We start from the raw sequence: 17,822 nt of genomic DNA on the forward strand, positions 1-17,822 counted from the left end.
GTCACAGGGATCAGCCTGCTTGATTGGAACCACATTGGCCCAGGTACCTATTGTGTGTGTGTGTTGGAGTGTAGGGAGTGTGGGGAGGTTTGACAGGGGCTTGAAATGGGAAGAGAATGTGCTGAAGACAGCACAATTGATAACGTCCCCTTTTATACAGAGGATGGCTTCTTGAAATGCTTTGCAAACATTAGATTTTCCTGGCATCATATTTTTGTTCACACATGTGTATGTACAGTAGAAGGCTATCACTCCCTGAGCCTGTAGACATTACTGTATAGATGTTTATTATAACTTCAAGGATATTTGTTTCCATTTTGTATTGAGCCTTGATTGTCAGTGACTTTCAACCTTTTTGTGTCTTGTGGCCACTTTAGATGCTTTGCTAAGTTGTAGATTATTTGTAAACAATCTGTTTAATATGGTGGGTGAAAAGACTTATTTAGCGGAACTCTGGTGAATCCCTTTATAAGAAGTAGAGAGTATTTAGGACTTGTTAAGTGCCAGATGTTGTCCCGGCAGTAAGTCCTTTCTTGCCTCCCATTGATTTGTAAGATATCCTTTTCGAAGTAAACATTACCTCCATTTTTGCTTTTCCAGTGTCACACACCTAATATATACTAGGATTCTTTGGGTTGTAAGCAAAAGAAAATCTACCACAGATTGATTGAAATGGTGAAGGGTATTTAGTGGTTTGGGGACTAAGAAATAAAGTGATGGGATATGCTAGAGATTCATGTTGGCATTAGGGATTTAGTTTCATGTCTACAGGACTCTTTTTTTTTAATTAATTAATTATTTGACCATGCCAGGTCTTAATTGTGGTGTGTGGGATCTTCAGTCTTGATTGTAGCATGTGGGCTCTAGTTCCTGACCAGGGATTGAACCCAAGCTCCCTGCGTTAGCAATGCAGAGTCTTGGCCACTAGACCACCAGGGAAGTCCCTCTAGGACTCTTTCAGCTCTGCTCTTCTCTGTATGGGAGGCCTCACCTTCATTCTGTCTTCAGCTCATGGAAGCAACAATAGCCTCAGAGCTCTAGAGCATTCCATCAACCGAGGAAGAGCCAGCAACTTTGAACCAGCACTGCAAGCAGAAGTCTTGAAATTCACAAGGGTTGGACTGGTTGAGGTCATGTGTTTGCCCTAAACGGATGACTGTGGCCAGGGAAAAGGATTCCATTGCTTGTACTGACTTTAGAACACATGTCCTGCAGCTGAGGAGTGATGTCAACTTCTTGAGAAGCATAAATACAAGCAGAGGCTGTTTGTTAGAAGGAAATGAGTGTTGGGAGGCCATTCATTGGTGTTCACTACAGAGACAGGGCTGTTTTCTTTCTTTTTTTGGCTGCTCTGGGTCTTCGTTGTTGCCCGTGGGCTTTCTCTAGTTGCAGAGAGTGGGGGCTACTCTCTAGGTGTGGTATGCGGGCTTCTCACTGCGGTGGCTTCTCCTGTTGAGACCATGATCTCTAGGTGGATGGCTCAGTAGTTGTGGTACACGGGCTTAGTTGCCCTGGGGCATGTGAAATCTTCCCGGAACAGATACTGAAACCGTGTCCCCTGCATTGGCAGGTGGATTCTTAACCCTGGACCACTAGGGAAGTCTGAGTGCTGGGGTTTGAACATAGTACTCCGTCCAGTCCCAGAACCTTGTCATCCAAATGATAACCTCCTTTGAAGCTGCTTCCCCTAGGATGGTTATTAGCTGAGGGCTGACAACCCTCACTATCGGTGTTGTTTCTCAGAAAGTCTCAGTCCATAGTCCTTTGCGTGTCACTCTCCAGGAGTCTGACTTGGGTTACATGTCTAATTGTTCAGAAACTCAGTACACTCAACTCTTAAGTAAGGGGGTTGGTCTAGATTAATTCACCCTGTATTTATTGAGCACCTGTGATGCCAGGTTCTATGTCAGGGACTACAGTTAAAACAGCATGCAGAGTACACATGGCCTCTGCCCTTATGGGCTTATTGGAAAAGATAAGCACTGACTAAATGGGAAGACAGATGTTAGATGGAGTTCTGACACATGCCTGGCCCTTAGCAAATAGTTAATGAAAATAATCACATAAATACATACTTTAAGCCATATTCAGTTCTACTATAGGGAGCCATAGGGCAGCTACAGGAGGACTAGAGGGAATAAGAACCCAGGATGGAGCCTTAGGGGAGTGACATTTAGAGCCTGTAGCTGCTGTAAAGGCCAGTGAGAACTTCGCAATCCATTTGGCCCTCAAGGAATCTGATGGCCGTCTGGTCCCCATAGTCTAAGAGGTATCTGAGAGGTCACATCAAGTCTCGTTTTTTTCTTTTAACTTTTAATTTTATATTGGAGTATATTTGATCAACAATGTTGTGTTAGTTTCAGTTGTACAACAAAGTGATTCAGGTATACATAAACCTGGATCTATTCTTTTTCAAATTCTTTTCCCAGTTAGGTTGTTATATAAGGTTGTTATATAATATTGAGCAGAGTTCCCTGTGCTATATAGTAGGCCATCCTTCTCTCTCCAAGCTCCATATGAAGTTATCTATAGTTTTCTTTATTATAATTATATGTGTTCTTAGGGTTAATCTCTCCATGAATCTATCTGTTCTTCAATAATCTAGATTTCAGATTCCTTCAAAATGTTCCTTAATGAATAAAGAAGATGTGGTGTACATATACACAATAGAATGTTGTTCAGCCATGAAAAGGAGAGAAGTCCTGCCATTTGTGACAACCGTGGAGGCGTGGACCTTGAGGGTATTATGCTAAGTGAAATGTGTCAGAGAAATAGTGTGTAATATCACTTCATGGAATCTAAAATAGCAAAACTCACAGAAACAATAGAATGGTGGTTGCCAGGGGCTGGCAGGTGGGAGAAATGGGAAGATATCCAGCAAAGGGTACAAAATTCCAATTACAAAATAAATAAATAGGGGGGATCTAATGTATTGTAAGGTGATTATAGTCAATACTGTATTATATACCTGAAAGTTGAAAAAAATAATTTTTTTATTTCTCCAGACCTTCAAAAATATTGTGGAAGTTTCTTGCCTGTAACAGGTATGCATTGAGTGGTCCAAGCCTAGTTCTATCTCTCTTCCACAGTACCCTCAACCTCCTCGAGTTCAGGGCACCCCTTCTTCCAGACTCTCAGGACGTATAGTCCATGCCTCCTGTGGGGCATCTGTATTCTCAGCCATCTTTTCATGGGTCATTCCAGAAGATGATACCTAATGATAACTAGAATGGAAGACGTGAGGTTTATCATGTATTTCTAGAAAAGCTTGTCTCCAGACACCTGGGGAAAAACCTGCACACTCTGGACAGGAAGGGTCATAGTTGCCTGAAAAGAACAGATGTGAATTTCATAATCTTGCAAAGATGCTAGGCTCTGATCTGCTTTGGAACGTTTTTCATTTTCTGGAGCAACTGTTCCTAACTTACCTGCCACCAAACCATCCTACACCCTCTCTCCCTCTGCCCTGTGATCATCTACTCTTCTCTGGAGAAAGACCTTTTAAAAGCAAGTTTGAGCCGAGATACCAAAAAAAGTGACTGTGTGCTATTTCTATGCTGAGTTGTAGTAGAAATAAAGAAACATTATCAGGATAAGTTAGCTTTATTATAGTTTTCCTTGTTCCCATATCAGTGGGGACAGCATAGTCATTGCATTAATAGCCTAAGTTGGTGGAGATTTGGGGGTGACCTCAGGGAGCAGTTTACTATGTGTATTACGTGTTTTGGTGTTTTTTTTTTTTTTCTTTTTTATTGACTGATGTGTATGGGAAAATGGGGGATGGAAAACAATACATTTCTTTGCTCTTCCTTTCATAGATTACTTGTTGCAATAATGATTAAGGTATTTGGGGGAAGTCCACATTTTCCTTTATAGGAGAAAAGTTAAACAGTGGGGAAAAGGCAGGTTGATAGGATAAGAAACCTTACTAGTGAGGAAGCCTCTCTTTAACCTTGTAGCTGCAACATATGTCTTATTCTACTGTGTGTGTGTGTGTGTGTGTGTTAGTTTCCAAGTTTTCTGGCGGTGTTCCAGATATATCATAGCCTGCAAATTTGCATATCCTTTTATGCTCAACTAAATCAATAAAGGACAGTAGTTCCCTTTTCCTGGACAGAGCCCTGAAATTCATGCCACTCAGGGTGTGCTGGTGAGCCCTTTGCAAGCCTAACCTGGCTGGGCTGTATTGACAGTACCTTGTTCCAGCTGGGCACTCAATAAATATTGAATGGATACCCAGAATAGCAGCTTGAAGCTGCGGGTATTTGTGTCCCAGAATGATCCTGTCAGTTCTTGGAACATGGTTTGGAAAGACTACCAGGGACAGGCTTGGCTATCTCTGTGCATCCCAGGTCTAAGGGATGTTGTTTCCATATTCTGTTGGTTCTGTGAAGCAGTAGTGCCAGGCATGCAGGACATTAGGTGGGGCTGGAACATTCTGAAAGACTGGAAGCTTGAGAGGGGAACAGCCATTTGTGCTTCTTATGGCAAGAGCAGGTCCTCTGATAGGAGATGTGGCTGGTCTGCTTGGCACATAGCGTGGGGAAGGAAGCAGGCATGGACTTCAGTCTCCCGCATCTCTGAGGGGGCACTTTTCCTGACCTCTTGGTTATAAAGAAAAGCAGTTGCTGCAAACCACATGGCTTCACTGAAGTAGATTCTGGACAGGGACTTCCCCTTTAACACAGAGCTAGACCGTTGCACTGGGACATGGCTAATCTGCCTCTGTGGGATTCAGAGAAGGGATGTAAGTGTGGGCAGAGATTTTTATGGCGGTGGTTGGTTGGTTTCTTCCCCTGGTGAAACAGCAGCTATTTGGATTTGCTCCTCTGCTTTTGCCCTATTCTGGTTATTTCATTTCTTGGCCCATAGTTGTGAGCTAGGGAGATATTTTTTGAAAGAAGCAGTAAGACTGGTCTTCCAGACTGGCTTCTTAGGAGACAGGTTTTCTAACCTCACTTAGTTGTAAGGTTTGTTCTTTCTGTCCGGTCTAGGGAATAGGAGAGAGGGTCCTTCTTAGCGTACAGATCCAGGGAGAGTCTGGGCCAGCAATAGCACATGACACCATCTTGGCACCATGGACAATCTGGATAGAAAAGCAAAACCAGGTTGGTCACTGACCACAAAGCCAAGGCAGATCTCTTTAGAACAAAAAGTGTGGCTACTGTGTTTAAAATGGATAACCAACAACACCTGTGGTGTAGCACATGGAACTCTGCTCAATGTTATGTAGCGGCCTAGATGGGAGGAGAGTTTGGGGGAGACTGGATACATTTATATGTATGGCTGAGTGAGTCCCTTCAGTGTTTAACTGAAACTCTCACAACATTGTTAATTGGTTATACCCCAATACAAAATAAAAAAAAAAAAAAAAAAAGAAAGTGCTTTGAGAGCCATCTCTAGCCACGTGGCTAATAATAAAGGGCAATTTTGAGAGCATTTGCAAACTTGAGCCACTAGTAGAACTGAATTCCTCACGGTAATTCTTGTGATATGCAGAGACTGTGAGAAGACATGGAATGTGTCAGTTGACAAGCCTTTGATCTGTCACATTGTCTGCAGGGGCTGGTCAATGAAATGCGATCTGTGAACCTCTTCAGAACCCATTTAGGACCTAGGCAGAGAAGGCACTGTTGAACAGGGAGGGAAAAGAGTGAAGCAGCAGTACTGAATGGATGACTCTGGCCATTGAGCCAAGAAACCAAAGAAACCACTAGTCTCTAGGAGGGGAGGATTAACTGGCACTAGGCTTTCAGTCATTATAGGTATATACATATAAGAAAGCCGTTGCTATAGATCATTTATAGCGGTGGTATAAAGTTTGTCAGGCAGCCCTTCCATTTCTATAACCTGTTGAAAAACACAGTCAGGTGATAGTATATAGACCCTAACTGGAGCATCAAAATCTTTGTGCAGGAGACCTGTCACGCCACACACCAAAGGGTTGACTTTGAGTGGCCAGGGCTGTTTTGATCCTTTGGCTGAATCAGCATCTTTGCTGCTTGTGTGTGAACACACAATGCACACACATACTTCCCCTTTTCTCATTTTCTGTCGTCTTCAGTGGAAATAATCCTGGATCCTGATACCATTGTTCACCTTACTCATTGTCTAACTGTCGCTGTGAAGGGGGATAAATCTCAGTCTCTGTTTACTGCATGACTCTCATTTAAATCTTACAGATGCACCCTTGGGTGCTATAAAGGAACCTAAGACTTCAAGCCTGAAAGAGGATATGAAAGGCTTAGAGGTGACCAGAGCTGTTGTTCTGTGAACGCCTTGGACTGTGCTTTCCTGTTTTCTAGTCTGGTGTTGCCCCTAGGATGATTTTTATACAGGTGTTTGAAAGGTCTGGGACTGGACTTTTTAGAACTTGCAGTGTCAGTCTGCATCTTCACTGGAAGGCCTTCAGTGATCTGCACACGGGGAGGCAGCCTGATGAATTTCTCATCTTCATCCAGCTGTTACTGCCAGTCTGGTTGTGAAATGTGATGGGACCCTGGCCAACTGTGTAATGCCAAAATTCCTTGCTATCTTCTGTGTTGCTTTGTGAAGTAAGAGGGTATGTCTGGCAGTCACTTAGAGGTTTAAATCACATTTTGAATTTGCCTGGAGAAATGTATTGGTTTTCTGCGAACCATAAGACATTGTGCAAGAGGCTGTTCAGAAAGGGTTGAAAAATATAGAGTACTTGAATTCTGTTTGTGACTCTGTTTTAAAAATGGATAAAATGTTAAAAGGATCATTAAAAGTGTAAAGTTGGATCTTCCTCCCACCTCCCACCCCATCCTACCCCTCTAGGTTGTCACAGAGCACCAGAGGTTCAAGAGGGAGGGGACACATCTATACCTATGGCTGATGCATGTTGATATATGGCAGAGACCAACACAATATTGTAAAACAACTATCCTCCAATTAAAAATAAAAACATTTCTTAAAAAGTGTAAGGTTGAGATATGGATGACAACTAATAAAGATGGTGTTCTCAAGGTCAGGAGTTCAGAGGAGATAAGAAAACTATGGTTCTGGATATCTGCCTTTAGAGAGAGAAGGATGCCAGCCTGGGTCTAGAAGACAGATCGAATTTGAATAAAAGAGAATGAGGGAAGAACATTTTAGGCATAAATGACATGCTGAGTGTGGAGGTGGGAATGAATGAGTTATGTTAGTGGACAATATACAGACTCTTGAAATAGCAGATCTATGTTTGTGCTAAGAGAAAAGGGAAAGAGCAACTTGAAAAGTAGGAATGGGCATGTATCACGATGCTTTGGATAACAGAAAAACCCGAGTTAGCTTAAACTGGATAACTCCTTGGTTTGATTATGGGGGAAAAGGCCCACTTTTCAGGTTGCAGAGCTGGTCCTCAAGATTTCCTTAGATTTCCTCATGTTCACAAGATGGCTGCCAGCAGCATGGCTACATAGTTCTTTGTTCACATCCATACCATCAAATAAAAGACCTGAGCCTTTTCTGACTGGACCAGTCTTAACCATCGAGGCAGCCAGGGGAATGCCTTGTACTTAGGCCTGAGTTTCTGTTCATCTCACAATTAGTCAGAATGGGGATAAGATGGGGCTGATTGGCTTATACTAGTAAGGGTCAACCTCTGGGACTCATTTTTTAGGACCACTAGCACCTATATCTAGAGAAGGCAATGGCAACCCACTCCAGTACTCTTGCCTGGCAAATCCCATGGACAGAGGAGGCTGGTAGGCTGCAGTCCATGGGGTTACTAGGAGTTGGACACGACTGAGCGACTTCACTTTCACTTTTCACTTTCATACATTGGAGAAGGAAATGGCAACCCACTCCACTGTTCTTGCCTGGAGAATCCCAGGGACGGGGGAGCCTGGTGGGCTGCCGTCTCTCGGGTTGCACAGAGTTGGACACAACTGAAGCGACTTAGCAGCAGCAGCAGCACCTAAATCCTGAGGCTGCTATATAGTGATTTCCCAAAGGAAAATCTAGAAAGGTGGAAGTGAATAGGAGGTTCGGTCAATGGGTTAACAATGAAAAAAAAAAAGAAAAAAGTCCATTCCACCTGTAAATTATGGACAGCTTTGAATCCCAGGATAATTGACCTTGAATGAGTCTAGACTTTATCCTGTGGGCTGATCCATTTGGGCTAATTACAGATTTGTCTTCATCTTTGATGATAAGAATGTTTAACCTTGGCCTTAACTATAGTCTTCTCATGCCCAGAAAAGTTCTTTGGTGACCAGTTTCCTTCTCGTCTTCATTGTCTGCTTTTGCTCCTTGCTAGGAGTACACTTGCTCAGTCAACTAGCCAACTTATGAAGACCCTACAAAGTGCCAAATTTGAATGGCTCTGGAGAAGTACCTCTCCTTTTTGCTGTGAGGCTCTCACTCAAAATTCACACTCAAAGATCCACTCACTCAAAATTCTTCTGAGGGGTGGGGTACTCAATTGAGTCTTTGGATTGTTCACATTAACATTAATCACAAATTATGTAAAATTACTGAAGTTCAATAGTGCCATTGAGAGGCAGGCCATCCACCCATCCATCCATCTGTTCAACGAATGAGAACTGCTGTGTGCCATGGACTGTGCTTGTGAATGGGGATGAGGCTAGGTATGGCACATAATCTCTACCCTTGTGCTCTCGGTCTGGTTGTGGCAGCCAATAAATGCACAATTCTGACTTTATGTGGTGGATATCATAAGTAGCATATTAAAGTTTAGAAAAGAGGTATTTGTCTCAAATGTATGTATTAACAACAGATGACATTTCCTAGCTCCACTAGCATGCTGAAAGTGGGCTTAGGGGATAGAGTCAGGCGATAGAAATTGTGATCAATAAATCAAAGATAAAATGATACATTTTCAGGAAGCCACAGGTGTTATTCTGTGGCTGGGCTACATCGTTCTTAAATAAGTGGGATGTGGAGTGGACATACAGATTCTCGACTCTTCCATCCAAGATTCAATTAGCAGGTCAGGAATGTGGGCTGAGAATCACATTTTAATCTCTGACTCCTTGGGTGGTTTTGATCCTGGTGGTCTGAAGAGTCCTGGCCTGGAGTGTGGTATGTGGGTGTAGGGCTGCAAATGTAGGCTGGAAGAGAAGAAGAGCGGGAGCCTGAGAGGGTGGCCAGCGAAGTTGCAGAAGGATAGAGGGTTTCTTTTTTTTTTTTCTAAATCAGCCTTATTCTTTTTTTTTTTTTAATTTTATTTTATTTTTAAACTTTACAAATTGTATTAGTTTTGCCAAATATCAAAATGAATCCGCCACAGGTATACATGTGTTCCCCATCCTGAACCCTCCTCCCTCTTCCCTCCCCATACCATCCCTCTGGGTCGTCCTAGTGCACTAGCTTGGATAGAGGGTTTCTAGGTCTGAGTCGTCAGCAGGACTCAGTAGGAAGTTGAAAGCATTTGGCAGCAGAGCGTATAATCTCCAGCAGAGCATACTTAGGACAGGAAACAGTATCTTGGCCTTATTTTTACACAGTTGTGCTGAAACATCTTTCCAGAATAAAAGACTCTTAAATTAATCACTTGGCTCTAAACTCACACAGCCAAGAATTCAGGTTCCAAACTCCAAGTACAATTCTTAGTCTACTAGTGTGCCTCCCAGTTGGGAATTATTTATCCTTGTTAAGTTAGCTCAGGGGTTTTGAAATGCTCTTGAGTGACCTTGGAGGCCACTCTACAAATTGCTTGATTCACTATTTAAAAATATGATTGATTCAAGACTGAATAAATGTATAATATTAAAGGCATATGGGTTCAGTGTTCAGTAAGGATATTTGGGGGCCACTTAACTGGGCCTTTTTTCATAGAATCATTAAGCCATAAGACTGTTGCATTTTGTTCCTCAGACAGGGTAACTATAAGAACCTTCTCAAAGGCTTGTAACTTAATCCGAAAGCTGCTAGGAGTAAGTGTACTTCTCTATCTCATGAGCAGTATACTACAGATTATACTTTCTTATTACCTACGCAGCAATAATTTTTACTTTCCTAGTGTTGAAGCAGAAAAAAAATTTCAGGCTGGTGCAATGTTTTGTGTTATTGTTGGAGTTTCCCTGTTCAAGTGGAAATGATGGGAAAAGTAGTACTTCTCAATATAGCTTATAACTGTTTTGTGTTTTCAGTTGCATTTGTTTATTATTTATTTTTGACTGCACTGGGTCTTCATTAAGGTGTGGGTTTTTCTCTTGTGCTGAGCGGGGTCTACTCTAGTTGCCATATGCTGACTTGTCATTGCTGTGGCTTCTCTTGTGGCAGAACATGAGCTCCAGGGTGCACAGGCTTCAGTGGTTTCAGCACGTTGGCCCAGTAGTCGCAGCTCCCAGGCTCTAGAGTGTAGGCACTATATTTGTGACGTGTGGGCTTAGTTGCTCTGCAGCATGTGGGATCTTCCCGAACCAAAGATGGAACCTGTGTCTCCTGAGTTGGCAGGTGAATTCTTTACCATTGACCCACGAGGGACGCCCCTTCAGTTGCACATAATTAAGCTTGAAAGTAAAGGGGCGTCAATAAAGTAGGAGAACTGCTTTGTCCTTGACATTTAATTGTTTATTGTTTAGGCATTAATGTGTATCTTGATAGGTGTAAAGATAAAGGTCACTTAGCACAGGATTTCTTATTCTTGGCACTATTGATAATTTGGGCCAGATAATCCTGTTGTTCGGAGGCTGTCTTGTACATTCCTAGTGTTTTGTAGCATCCTTGGCCCCTACCCACTAGACCCAATCATGACAACCAACATTCGTCTCCAGACAGTGCCAAATGTCCCCTGGGAGCAAAATCACACCTGGTTGAGAACCACCGAGCAGAGACGAGAAAGTTTTTCACGGATCTCTCTTGACTCTGCTGTTAATCTTTTGAGAATGTTGTTCTATCTAATAAAGGGAAAGGCGTACAATTGATTATTATGTAAGATTACATATTTGCAAATTTGTCTACTTGCTAAAGTTCATTTGTAAACCTAAAATCGATACTCCTGGCTCCTTTACAGTTAGTCTTGGATACACACATGTGCAGAGAGGCAAAAAAAATCTGAGTCACCTGATGCATCTGTTCCCAGCTGAGGTCAAATAAGGTGATGCTGTGCCTTGTTTCAACTCTCAGTCTGTAAACAAGTATCCCTTTCAGGGTCTATTTAGTGCCACATTTTTCAGATTTTTGTGCTCCTTATTGGTGATTTTGCCCTTTCAAACAGCCCCTAAGTACAGTGCTGAGTAGTGTTTAAGCACAGGAAGGCTGTAACATGCCTTATGGAGAAAATGGGGGTATTTTATATAAGCGTCATTGAGGCATGAATGATGGTGCTGTTGGCCATGAGTTCAATGTCAGTCATATCTATCCATCTATCTGTCTGGAGACACGCATAACACAGGGTTATGTATTGATGAGCTGATGAAACTGCTGTGACTGGAGGCTCACAGGAACCTGCCTAAGCCTGAATTTCCCCTTTGAAGCACTAGTTACTATTGACTGGTTCAGTGTTTGTGGTGACCGTAGAACATAACCACTGCAAATAGCAAGGATCAACTCTACTGATACTTGGCTAGCTTACATTTCAAAAGCCTGTATTTTAAAGATCTACTGAGATATATATGTTCACCTACTTTGATTTTCTTTATAAAAATTAAGATAGCCATGGTAATGGTAAAACAAATAATTGCAGAGTCAATGGACACAAACATTGAAAACCGTTACATATGTGGTGAAAATGTTGTACCAGTTTCCTGTGCCATAGCAATTCACCACAGTGCCGTTTCCAGTGCATCTGTGCCAGCATTATTCTGCATTTTTCCTATTTTTAAAATGAAAAAAATTGAACGTGTTAGAGAATTCAAGTGATACAGACACTTAGAAAATAAACTGTAAAAATCTCTCTTCATCTCACTTTTCCCCACCATTTCCTAAAGAGTGTTAAGAATTTGGTATGTGTCATTTCAAGGCTTTTAATAAACACACATGAAATTAAATGCATTTTATACCCATAATTTAATACAGATGAAACTGAATATTTGCCTATTTTGTGTTATGCTTTATTACTTCATATAATTTAGGTGTAAAAAATGCTTCCCGTTATTTAGAAAATACTTAAGTTGTCAGGAAAAATTGCATAAATAATGTTTCTATTTAATAGTGATAGTTTAATTTTTGTGCTAAGCAATGAGCTTGTGATAAATGTCTTTTAATCTAATTTGTATTTATTTTTTTGCCAGTAGCCTAAGCTACAGAACACAACATAGATTCAGTCTTGGAATTTTATGATTTTTTTTTTTAATCACTAGGCTTGATGGAGGATTTCAGAGAATTGAATTTCCTGATAGAAAAGTAATCAGTGGATGCCAGTGGGTAAACATTGCCCAGGATCAGGCAAAATGCATAATATTAATTAGTACGCAGATGTTCGTGGAATGATTACAATGTGAGGAACACTTTTATGTCAAAGTGATTCTGTAACCCCTCCCCTCACCATGACTAGAGGAAAAAAGACATCTGATGCTCATTATGAGTTTCATGGCCACAGAGACTACTTGGAGTGACTGGGAATCCTGTAGATAAGAACTCCCTGATCTAGGGTGAGGAAGTGAGACCTCTTTGTACCAGCTGTTGATACTAGATATGAACATTTGATAGAATTTTAAGCCTTATTTCTATCAGAAAACTATAATTTTCACCTAGGATGATTTAAAGTGAGATAACAAAAATGCTCCTGGGAAAGAAAGACTTAACACATTAGTAGCATTGATTGATGGAAAGACCTTTGAAATAAATGATATATGCTGTTTCTAGGACAGGAAAATTGTACCCACTTAGGGTTCCCTGTGGGGCTTCCCCCATGGCTCAGTGGTTAAGAATCCGCCTGTAACGCAGGAGATGTGGGTTCGATCTCTGGTTTGGGAAGATCCCTGGAGGAGGAAATGGCAACCCACTCCAGTATTCTTGCCTGAAAAATCTCATGGACAGAGGAGCCTGGTGAGCTATAGTCCACGGGGTTGCAAAGAGTCTGACACAACTGAGTGAGCACATAGACAACGTTACCAGTTGACTATTGGAAAATGGTAAAATAAAAAGTATGACTTTACCAAGAAGGGCTGGTTTCTGAAAAGAATGGAAAATATAAGGTCATGCCACTGGCTGAGTGTGAATTTCCTCACCTCACAGCGAAAAGGGCCTACAAGGTTTTGTTTTGTAGGGCATAAGATTCTACTTTGCAATAAGGGACTGTCTTTTACACAATAACTTTGCACTTTGATTCCAAATTCAGCACTTGAACAAGACTCTAGTAGGTCTCTTTGTAGATGTGGAGAAAACTTAAGGATTTGGCAGAGATACGGATTAAAACAATTTTTATTTTTTACAATGCATTTGTTATGAAAAATTCACAGAACTCTTTAGTTTTATAAAATCTATCCCTTTTGAAAAGAAAAGAGAACATCCCTCCCACAGGTTGGGAGTTACAGGGTCTCTCCTAGGAGATTCTTAGTTTACTTATGGGATGGTTGTTTGTTTACTCGTGCAGGCATTCAGATAATCATAAAAACCAAGAGGCACACCCGCTTGAGTGCATAGTTTCTCTTCCAGAATATCTATGGGAGAGGCACTAAGAACAATGTTTAAAGGAAGATATTTTAGATAATTGCCCACAGTCATCTTATTTTTATTCCTGACAAATAGCAAACAAGTTTTTTTCTACTGTACTAATTTTTAATTTGTGAATATTTATGAAAGGGTTTACTTGAAGTGTTCCTTCATATTAACTTTTTTGGTTAAAAAAATTTAAATATGTATTATTGACAATATTTGAGTTCTCAAATGTTAAATACTTAACCATGATAAGAAGTTTGAGAGTAAAAAGTAATAGATCAAGCTAATCGTGTTGCCTTCCTCAAAATATCGATTGCAGATAACATCTCTTTTTTGCATGTCTTTGGCTTTGTTTATACAGTGTAGAAGGTTTAACTGTAGTGTTGCCACATCTGTAAGTTTTTCTTTGTTTCATGGGCTTTGTAAATACATAAATGAGTGCCTTCACTTTTTTTTTCTGGCTCTATAATTTTTTACATCTGTGCCTCTTACCTGCCTGGAATTTGTTTTTGTGTCTGACAGTGGTAGGCTTGTGACTTCATTTTTGTTACAGGACTATTTACTTTCCTAATATAGCGTGTCAAATAGTTTGTTGTTTTTCCTTTAAATGGTAGGTTTGTTGTCACCTTGATATCTATGCATTTGTTTCTTGTGTCCCGTATCCTGTTCATTATTTGTGTGATGATATCACACCATTTTAGTTACTGTAGCTTTACAGCATGTTTAGTTTTGTCAGGATAGTTTTCCCTTCTTTTTTAAAAACATAGTCATTCTGAAGCTTTTTCTATTCCAATTAAACTTTAGAATCAGCTTTAAGTTCTATAGAATATCCTGTTGCTGTGTTGGTTGGGTCACACTGATTTTTTTAAACTGGGAGAGAGATAATTGCTGTCTTAACAATATTGAGTTATTTCATCTGGGAAACGGTAGTTATCTCCATTATTGTATCTTCTTTTACTGTCCTTCAATAAAATTTAAGATAAGATTGATGTGTTGTATTTATAGGTAAGTTTATTTCTAGGTTTCCCCCCCTGTTTCCTTCCCTCCCTTTCTCCCCTTCTTGATAATGATTGGAATTTTTTAAAATGGCATTTTCTAAATGGTTACTGTATCTGGCCATCTATAATTGACTAGATTCTAGGCAGACAGGCATTTCATTAGCAAAAAATATGAAGATATCCTGCTTCCTTCCTAGTATTTTTATCTTACTTCATTTCTCTGCATTAGTTAGAGGGTGAAGTAAAATATTGAGTAGAAATAGCATGCATCCTTGTCATCTTCATCATTTTAATGGGACATTACTTGTAATTTACCATTTGTTGGCTCATTTCCACATATTTCTGATTTAGTTATCTTTAGAGGAAAGTATTTATAAGAAAATATCAAATTGACTATAATTGGAGGAAATGTTTAAGTCACTGATGTTTCCCAAAGGACATGGCAGTGATGTGGGATATGCCATACACATGAAATGTTTCTTATGCATTGAGGTGCTCCTTCTTGATTCTCCTGTAAGGAATTCACAGCATAGAGGAGGCTGCTGAAGCCTCTGAGGACTTTCTGGTCCTCAGGATCTCTGGAGCAATCCTAGGAACATGCTTTGGGCCAGGCTGACTTACATGAGCCTGATGATCAGATTTTTTGGAGAGCATAGGTTCAGTAGAGGGGGTCTAGCCAGAGGGGGCATAGACACAGGTTGGGGTGAAATCTTGGGATATAATAGTCATATTCTCCTTAAGCAGATGGAGCTGAAGCAGGAGGGAAGGGGACGGGGCACAACCTTTGAAGGAATGACATAGCCCAAGTGAAGAAGTGAAGTCGCTTAGTCGTGTCCGACTCTTTGCGACCCCACTGACTGTAGCCTATCAGGCTCCTCCGTCCATGGGATTTTCCAGGGAAGAGTGCTGGAGTGGATTGCCATTTCCTTCTCCAGGGGATCTTCCTGACCCAGGAATCAAACCTAGGTCTCCCGAATTGCAGGCAGGTGCTTTACCATCTGAGCCACCAGGGAAGCCATGACATAGTCCAAGGACACAACTTAAACTGATTAGACTCAAGTGGGTGCAAGGTGGCCAACAAGTTACCTTCGACTAGACCTTGATCCTCAATATATGATCATCGTAGCACAGCAGCAAGCTAAACAACACAACCAGAGGTGCCATGACAGCTCCAAGGCTGACCATCAAAGACCAAAAAGTGGGTGATGGCCAATTCCTGGAAATCTCTCCACCCGTTTCCCCAAATAGTTGAAATAATCCTCCCACACTTTAGCCTATGAAATTACCCAGCCCATAAAAACTAACCACACCACATTTCAAGGCTGTACTCTCCCTCTGTGAAGGACCACACTCTTGTCTGTGGAGTGTGTTTCTCTCTAAATAAATCCACTTCTTACCTATCACTTAGTCTTTCACTGAATTCTTTCTGCCACGAGATGTCAAGAACCTGAGTTTCACTAGGTTCTAAAACCAGGCGTGTGACTTCAGCTGGAAGACTGTGGGTTTTGGCTAGGTTTGAGTCCCAGAGACTGGGGTTCGAGTCCCAGGCAGGGTTTTGGCTGGGTTTGCGTCCCAGCACGTGAAGTCAAGTCTCAGACTAAGGTAAACGGTTTCAGAGCCACATTATCAGTGTGCCCCGAGAATAAACTGGAAGGGTTGAAATTCAGAAAATCTTTACTGAAGGTTAGATTCAGAGGGACTTTGGAGGTTGCGCAGGAGCAGAGTGAGTTTAGACTTAAGAAGCAGATGTGTAAGAGGCAGATAGTGACATACAAGGTGTCTAGTGTGTTAGCTTAGGACTCTGGCCCTTCCCTGAGATGAGGGGTAAGTTTCTGGGTTGTCAGAGGTAGACTGGCAGAGTTAAAATTAAAACCACAGGCTCAGTTAAAATAAAAAATCTCAGTCCTTACCTTGTACACAATCACCTTTTTTTTGCAAGTATATTCAGCTGCCTGGGTACACTTCCACTAGGTGAGTTTAAAATTACCACGTGTGCCTGAAAGACGTCAGCCCCAATATGTTACAGGAAGTGTTTTCCAGCTATGGTGGCCCATGAGCAGCCTACAGAAAATGAGCTCCAGGTCTTGTGCCCCCATTCAACCACAGAAGCTCTGCTTTTATGAATCTACTTTGCTTATTGGCTTCTGAGTAAAGTTACATTTAAAGAAAACACTTGGCTGCTTTAAAAAAAAAAAAAACAACACAAAACTTGAAAGCCATCATTGTCATTCATTTTACTCATTTAAATCATGTTTTGATGGTAATACTGATCTTGCCTATGTAACTACAATATTTTATATTGCAACTCAGTTGTACTTCTTAATGAAAATTCCCTTGAATTCAGGATTTAGAAGTGATTTCCTCATCTATTTTATGAGGAGTTGGTGTGTGCGCTTTACAGAAGCAGAAGATATTAAGAAGAGATGGCAAGAATACACAGAAGAACTGTACAAAAAAGATCTTCACTACCCAGATAATCACGATGGTGTGATCACTGACCTAGAAGCAGACATCCCGGAATGTGAAGTCAAGTGGGCCTTAGAAAGCATCACTACAAACAAAGCTAGTGGAGGTGATAGAATTCCAGTTGAGCTATTCCAAATCCTGAAAGATGATGCTGTGAAAGTGCTGCACTCAATATGCCAGCAAATTTGGAAAACTCATCAGTGGCCACAGGACTGGAAAAGGTCAGTTTTCATTCCAATCCCAAAGAAGGGCAATGCCAAAGAATGCTCAAACTACCGCACAATTGCACTCATCTCACACGCTAGTAAAGTCATGCTCAAAATTCTCCAAGCCAGGCTTCAGCAATATGTGAACCGTGAACTTCCTGATGTTCAAGCTGGTTTTAGAAAAGGCAGAGGAACCAGAGATCAAATTGCCAACATCTGCTGGATCATGGAAAAAGCAAGAGAGTTCAAGAAAAACATCTATTTCTGCTTTCTTTACTATGCCAAAGCCTTTGACTGTGTGGATCACAATAAACTGTGGAAAATTCTGAAAGAGATGGGAATACCAGACCACCTAATCTGCCTCTTGAGAAATTTGTATGCAAGTCAGGAAGCAACAGTTAGAACTGGACATGGAACAACAGACCGGTTCCAAATAGGAAAAGGAGTACGTCAAGGCTGTATATTGTCACCCTGTTTATTTAACTTATATGCAGAGTACATCATGAGAAATGCTGGACTGGAAGAAGCACAAGCTGGAATCAAGATTGCCAGGAGAAATATCAATAACCTCAGATAT

At 41.1% G+C, this 17,822-nt stretch overlaps 1 protein-coding gene across 10 annotated transcripts in view; it reads left to right on the forward strand.

Moving 5' to 3' along the window:
* Positions 1-17,822, forward strand: part of TLN2 (talin 2) — a 499,482-nt gene that overhangs the window by 160,648 nt on the left and 321,012 nt on the right. The window contains exon 4 of one of the 10 annotated variants that reach the window (XM_010840784.1): positions 8-43. The exons of the other annotated variants lie outside the window; for them this stretch is intronic. The gene's annotated coding sequence lies outside the window, so the exon portion shown is untranslated. The remainder of the gene's footprint in view (positions 1-7; positions 44-17,822) is intronic. 10 annotated transcript variants of the gene reach the window in all.

The sequence above is a fragment of the Bison bison genome, unplaced genomic scaffold (genome assembly GCF_000754665.1).
Source record: "Bison bison bison isolate TAMUID 2011002044 unplaced genomic scaffold, Bison_UMD1.0 scf7180017864146, whole genome shotgun sequence".
Lineage (NCBI taxonomy): Eukaryota > Metazoa > Chordata > Mammalia > Artiodactyla > Bovidae > Bison > Bison bison.